Source organism: Antedon mediterranea, chromosome 7 (genome assembly GCF_964355755.1).
Source record: "Antedon mediterranea chromosome 7, ecAntMedi1.1, whole genome shotgun sequence".
In the NCBI taxonomy this organism is placed as follows: domain Eukaryota; kingdom Metazoa; phylum Echinodermata; class Crinoidea; order Comatulida; family Antedonidae; genus Antedon; species Antedon mediterranea.
The window spans coordinates 10,319,799-10,327,651 of NC_092676.1; the positions used below are offsets into that span (position 1 = coordinate 10,319,799).

General features: G+C 33.1%; 1 long non-coding RNA gene across 1 annotated transcript; it reads right to left on the reverse strand.

The window, feature by feature from the left end:
• Positions 1-2,223: 2,223 nt before the first annotated feature.
• On the reverse strand, positions 2,224-4,096 carry LOC140054611 (uncharacterized). The gene is made up of 3 exons (XR_011846537.1): positions 3,959-4,096; positions 3,608-3,856; positions 2,224-2,999 (listed from the first exon to the last, which is right to left on the reverse strand). It is a non-coding gene; the product is annotated as an uncharacterized lncRNA (long non-coding RNA).
• Between the last annotated feature and the right edge of the window lie 3,757 nt (positions 4,097-7,853).

Below are 7,853 nucleotides of genomic sequence, written 5' to 3' on the forward strand. Positions count from 1 at the left end.
AATATATACACACCCAGTGAATTTTGTTACCTGTTCATGATTCCAATGTCCACTTTGAATCTCATTTTGTTGAATGATTGCATAATTTTCTGCAAAATCCAATTGCACAACAACCTGCTGACCATGAGCTTTCTCTTTCTCGGTTTCAAAATGAAAACTTTGCTTTCTCTTGATATATGTGTGAACGAGGAATACTGGAAGTTATTTCTTTATAATGCTAATACATTTTTGTAGAGTATTATGTTTTACTATCTTAGTTATCCATTGAATCCATTCTACTTCAAGATCAGCTTTTCTGGAAACGTCTCATCAAACTTTAAACTTCAATTTTCCAAACATGCATCCTTCATTTTCTTGATCGCATACTACAGTGTCAATAAAGTCATGAAAGTGTGTTGATATGTTGTCTGACACATTCTTTTTAATGCATTCGAGAAGAAGCCCAATGTTTTCATGATATTTCCAGATACAAACATTATGTGGAAAATCCTGTGCAAGACTTATTACATGTGCTGGTCTGAGAGAACAAAATGCTGATAACCCAACTGGATGGTTAGGATTATCTTGACAATATAAAGCATGACATTCCTTCAATGTCATAACGTTGCAGGAATCGCTTCTGCATGTATTCTTTAGTACCATTGCTCCAAAGTATGGCTACATCTTTACGGTAGGGCTTTGCCATGAAATGTCATTGTGGGAGTAGAAGGTAGGGACATAGTCGTATGTAGCATCTGACATCTTCCAACTTACTTCCTTTTTCCAGTGACTGGAATATCAAACTTATTTATCAGAGTTCTGATAACTTTGCTTCATTTCTGGGGACTCTTTGGAAGCCTCTTTATAACACGGGTTCACAGCTTTCCACAAGCTCTGTTTTATGTAGTAATCATGAGCTCAAGCTCAAAATCGTAGAAATCATAAAAGCGTAATAAAATACGTTTAAAAAAAAATGTGCAGAATGTGTTTTTATGATATTTTATAAACAAGAAGTGTTGTTAGATTTGTTTTTTTATACGCAATGGTACAACACTTTCCTATAATAACAATTATTAGGATTTTCTGTTTTAAAAATCATAATTACATAATACACATTTTTGGTACCAAGACGTATTAAAAACTATGGGATTAAATCTTGAAAATATAGAGGGCGTATTCCACGATTATTTTGAGTTATTATAACAATACATAGAGGGCGCTATATACAATTTTAATTTAATGTCTCACCCATTGCCCACTGAACAAGTTGGCAAGTATAATATGCAGGCTGTGCGATGTTTAAATAAAGTAAAAAATCAATGTTCTTGTATTTTAAAAATTTTTTTATTACTAAGATATGATGCTACATTTCTATACTGTATTTTGTGCACAGTGTTTAATTTTATTTGAGTCATCAACACACAAGCCCCAAGCTATGCAATCGAGGACCTTCATTAAGGATGAATCTCACTATTTTTTTTTGCACTCGAATAAATCAAAACGAGTTTTCCGTTAGGAGGCTTATTAAATTGTACAGGCGAGTAGTTGTAAATCGCGTTATCTGTAAATGTACACGTGCCCGACTAAGGAGAATTTATTTTATGAATAGACATACGCAGTAATTGTAATTACGAACAAACAAACAAACTGCGCATGTGTATAGATGAAAATATCGCGCAATAACAAACATTCTGCATGGACATTCCCAACGTCGTGTAGTTCATTTGTGGTGTGTGTTAACGATGTTTTCGCGAGTGAATACGAAGCATATAAAACACAAATGAAAACTATTTATTCTTAATTATCTTAAAAGCGTAATATAAACATCAAAATGAGTCTTTGTGATATATTAATATTTTATTGACCAGTATTTGTTGGAGTTGTATTATTTTGTACAATGTAGGTATTAAATTGAAAACTTCTGTGAGTGATTGATGATAGGCCACTGACTTTGCTAGCTAGGCCTTGACAGCTGACGGCTTTTGAACAAATTTTTTCGGCCTGATTTTTTTTTAAATCGCATGGTCGGAGTATAAGTCGACCCCCCGATTTTGAAATTAGAATTTTCCCACAAAGTCTCGACCTATACTCCGGAAAATACGGTAGTCAAAGTGGTTTTGAATGAGGGCATAGCAAAGAAATTTTTCGTTTGTTTTCTCTAAGAAAAGATGCTTACAAGTCTTTAAAGAAATTAAAGTATACCATTAATACAGTATACTTTGGATTGTATTTGATTGTTGACTGTAATGTTGATTGTAATGTTTTTGTTTTTGAGTTTGTGTTGTGTCCGTTGGATATTGTGCTCCGCCAACAGAGCAAACAGAATTTCTATGTTTTTCCTAAAACAAATGATAATAAATGATACTTGACTTGACTTGACTTGACACTGTCTTTATAGGGATTTCATCACAGTATATACTTTAAAATCCCGACCATTTTCATTTATGTTTGGTTCCCAATAACATGGTCTCAGTTTTTCCCATATGGAGGGATAACTTGTTGTCAATGAGCCATTACAGGCCGACAATCTTGAACTCAGTCTTGAAGCTATTAGGCATGAGTTCTTTCCAGATAGTAAAAGAACGCTGTCGTCAGAGTATAAAATCAAATTACAATTTACACTTTTGTTAATTGTGTATAATAAAATAACAGAATTAAATAATTAATAAAAAGCTGACTGTGAGATATAACATTCTTCTGACACAATAGTTTCTTTGTGAATTTCAAGTCTTTCATTGTGCAATTTTCTCATTCACAGTTTCATCTTTGGCAAACTCCAGCATCACAATTATAGAAGCAAGTTCTTTTCTTTGATTTGAAACAGCATCTCTTTGAAGGTGTTGGTAATATTGTTGAAGTTGTGGAGTAGCCATCTTCTCTAAAATAGCCAGGAGACTGTCTTCATTTCATTCGTTATTGGCTACATACTCTTTCTGTACTTTCAGGCTTGCGGTGAGTTTTTGTTGACTACAGCACTCCATCAATGCATGTTGTCTATATAGAACCTTAGGGTCTGGTTTCTATTTAAAAAGAAAAAAAAAAGAACGGTTTCTTGGAAATCGATTTTGTTTATAAATAAAGATTGCATTGCAGGTTAATTTTTTACTCCAATAAAACTGGTTCCATCCATGTGCGGTCGTTATGAATGTAGGTCATTATTACCCACAATGCAGTTCTTTTGGCGGAAATGCAATTGGGAATTTGTTTACTTTTTTCCGCCGACTCATTCACCCGATTCTTCAAATTCAAAATTAAATATGGATATCTTTACATTGCTAATGCTAAGCCTATATCTGAGAAACACTTCCCAGAGTAGCCTAGTTAAAAAGAACTGAACTTTTGGCGACAAGGTGCAAGAAGAAGACAAATGTTTGCAGGTGTGCTGATCATAGGGACGTCGGCTAACATCATTTTTCTTTCCCACGAAACTGTCTGCCACGGGTCATTCCATGTCAAATCACCCAATGGGTTAAACCCTACTTTCTTCAAATTTGCTCAAATTTGGTTTTTGGGTTATTTTTAGCTAAAAAAACAGAAATATTTAATTTGGCACAAAGGCTCTGCGAAAAGAAATGGATTAATTAAAAATACTAATTCAAGTACTAAATTCTGAAGATATTTTGTTTACTTTCTGCATTGTAACGGTATTGCATCCAATTTGCTTTTTTGGATGCACGGATGCATTGTCCAGCTACTTGCAGCACAAGCATGTTGTGCCCAAACTGCTCCACAGAGGGGTTGTCGTGAGAGCGACCAATACCTCGCTGTTTACAAAAGTATTCTTCTAAGGGGTCCTGGTTAAATTTGTCACTCAGGATAAATTTTATTCCCTGGTCTGATGAAAGCAAGTTTTGTGACAGCTGCACGAATAAACGAACTGAGAAAAAAAAGTAGAATATTATGTTAACAGACCTAAACCATAAGACCCTGAACCATAATAAGCATACATGACAACAATAATAAAAAATACTAGCATTACCATAAGCGTATACCAATGGTGGTTTGTGGGCTTAGAATCATCTTTTTTTTCATAGCTGGTGTGGCATCCTCTAAATTCTAAATTTGTTCTTCCCAGTCATCAAAAAATGACAAGAATTCCCCTCCAAGCCACTGAGAAACAAACAGTAAAGTAGATATGACAACCTTTTTTACACCAAACTATGATGACGTTTATGTTAAATAAAGTAAACATACTGTTTTTGTATATTAAATAACATCTAAAAACAATGTTTTTTTATTACCAGTTACAGTAGAACCTTCATTTTACGTACGGTACGGGACCAAAAGGCGTACGTAAAACAAGAGATTCGTAAAATCCAGGTTGACCTTAAATTGACCCCAAATACGTAGAGATTGTAGCTATAAATGCTACCGTGTTTGCCTAGGCCTACTTGACTGTACAGCATGGAGTCCTCCTAAATACCAAGACCTACCAAGACCTGTCAATTTGAAGTGTTAATTTAACGAAATATGATATATATAGACTTCTAATAGCATTTCCAACAATAAAACCTCAATTTTAGTGCGATATAGACATCAAAAATGTTAAATAATCGACAAGCTTCGCGTTCGCGAAACGAACTGAGTTAATGCATACATTGCGTCACAAATGGCCATATTGCGTCAACTAGTATGACCTACCAAGAACTACCAAGACCTGTCAATTTAAAGTGTTATTTTAACGAAATATGATATATATATAGACTTCTATAGCATTTCCAATAATAAAACCTCAATTTTAGCCCGATATAGACACCAAAATTGTTAAATGTAGGCCTACGGACACAGTAGGCCTACGACAGGAGAGCTGCGTCGAGTGTCAGTGACCCATACTATGTATGCGATTATTTAACATTTTCTAAACATTTTTGGTGTTTATATCGCCAATTTCACTAGAACCATGTGTATGCCAATTTGGTGTAATAGTTATGTAACCAGACTTTCAACAAACAATAATTTCAGTTGACTAACATTGGAACAGCAACGCCAAAAACAAACGGGCGAATTTTGAAAATATAGGTTTTTTAAAACTACTCGTATAACGAAACCTGTAAATTAAATCAAATTATGTTATAAAATTACAAATCACAAATTATAACTATTATAATTTCATCATATAATACATTACAAAGGAAAAACATAATCAAATAAAAAATTAAAATTAAAAGCAACAAACAAAAACAACAAAGATATCCATCTAACAAATTAAATAAAGGTTCATAAAAATTATTCTACTCTCTAACCATTTCATATTTGATTTATAAATTCTTCTAATTTTATCCATTTTCTATTAAAAATACTGTCCTTAAAATTCTGATGATAAATAAATTTTTCTGTTTCATAAAACCTTTTTAACTCGTTCATAACCACTTTGATAGTTGGCTTTCATTTAACTAGTTTACATTTATAAATTATAACTCTTGCCTCTTGTACAAAAATGAAGTTTTTTGGACAAGTACTTCTCGAGAAAATACAATTTCAGTTTACTTGTTACTTTAGACTGCGTCGCCGGCTTTTGAAATTTCTTTCCTATCTTTTAACACTAGCAGGTCTTAAAACTATACTAAAAAGTGGTTCAGAATTGGGAACGTGGTACGGATTTCCCCCACAATTTAATGGTGTGTTCCTTGACCACAATCTATCTGTATTTTCATTTTAGTAAATATCTTGTAAATACTTTTTGACTAATCCTCCTTAGCAGAGGTAAAAAACACAGGCCATTGACTACATATACCTCCTTGCCGGAGGTAAATAATGTTCCTCCACAGACGATCAGGTAAACCCCGTATCACCCACTAACGTAACAATCAACCACTAATATAACAGTAACCACTAACTAACTAACAAAAATCAACCACTGTAACAATTTCAGGAACTACTTGCGTAACAGTTTAGTGGTTAATTGTACATTAGTGGCTGATTCTGATTCTTACGTTAATAGGTGAGATACAGACCCGACCCCTTGTTTGCAGAATAAACGATCCTGATCGTATCAATTCAGTTTCCAAAATAATATACTATTTTTCCAAATTACACTAAAAATGTTTCACTTGTTTTAAAAAACAAATCAAAACCTATAGGCAACATCTGGTAAATAAATTAATAGCCGAAATTAACTTGATAATCTATCTAATTCTCCCTATAATACTGGAGTATTGTACGCAATATCCAGTCGTCTCAAGTCAATTTCGTCTAAGTCGACAGTTATGAAATGCAAACACAACACTCCCGGTTTCATTAAAACTCGATATAATTCAACAAACACATACATTCATTTCTAAACAATATTCTTTAATATTACGTAACAATCGTTAAACAACAACACTAAAATTTTTTAAATAATCTGTAGTCTGATATAAACTACAAAATTATAGTACTAATAATTGTTTAGTTTATATTTAGTAGTAAATTAACCTTGCGTCATTGTGCAAAACTATATATACTACGCTACAAAAATACATGCATTACTATGCTTTTAAATAAGGTAAAAAAAAAAAATTATTGTGTTGGCCACGTTTTGGGTTTTTTTTTCAGACCAAAAATGTGTTGCCGGCAAATTAATAAACAATTTACACAAATGATACAAACAGATTTTTAAACACTTTTCATATCACCCTAGCCTCATGCTAGCTATAATTGATTCAACAAAAGTTTAAAAAAGGTTTATTTAAAACTAGCGTTTTGAGGCAAAATGGCCTAGGCTAGCCCTACTAGGCTCTAGCTCCATTTTTAAAGCCAACAAAAACAATCAAGATCGAAATAAACTATTTCTGTGTTATATGCTACATTACGCAAGTTTATATTATTCTAGATGAAAAATATTGACTTAAATTTATATAGTTTTATCCATACGTAATTACACTGGCATTAAAGGTTTAACATTAAAAATGTAGGCCGTTATGAGCCATATTTAGGTATGTTAAAGAAAAATAAATGTTATTTGAATTTCAATCATTTTTATGTCAAAAAATAAATTTAAAAAATTGGTCAATTGGTTGTTTAGTTAGGGATTATTTAGATATTTAATGTCGCCGATAATTTCTCAACAGATAGTATAGCAAATTTGTGACCTTTTTACATTAGTTTATTACAAAAGTTGCAGGACATGCTCTGAACATCAAATACATAACTACAGACATATATCAAGATGGATGAGCCTTGAATGATGTTTAATGTTCTACCCCTACCCCAAAATATAGATATCTGGGAATGGGATAAGAGCGCATTTGTCCATGTTCTTCAGCAATGATTATTATATACTGTAATAGTTGCTTTTCCATACCTATATTAATGTAAATTCCAAAGTTAATTTTCTAAATTGCACACTGCCTTTATTGGATGACCAGGTAACCTTGGGTAAAATCAATGGTTAAAGAGTACATTGAAATATTCCAGCTTTCGGCATCCTCATCGTATATTTCGTCTGGACCCCAATATTGAATACGATATTTTGATTTTCCTCTCAAAAACTTCTTGACTCTCCCAGAATAGATAGTAATATCTTTTGTGCTTTCTTCATACCATGCATGCTGTAGAAAGCCTTTGAGTTCACCAGCTAGGATGGCCTCCATCCCACTTTGAAAAATCATCCACTCTGCATTTTCATTAATCATTTCCGTTAGACCCTTTGATTTTAGCTCTTTCTCCAGTTTTCTTCTTTCTGCAATTCTTTTGTTTATTTCTTCCTCCACTTCTCTTGTGGTTTTCTTCCTTTCTTCTCTCCGATTCCTTCCTTTGACAGTCAATTTTAGAAGATTGATTTTGAATGGAAGATTAAGGTTCGCCAGAAATTCTGTTGTCTTATTTTTTCTAGCCTTGATGCCACATGCAAGAAAATCTAATGTCGCGTTTGGTTTCATGGTCTGTCTTGCGGA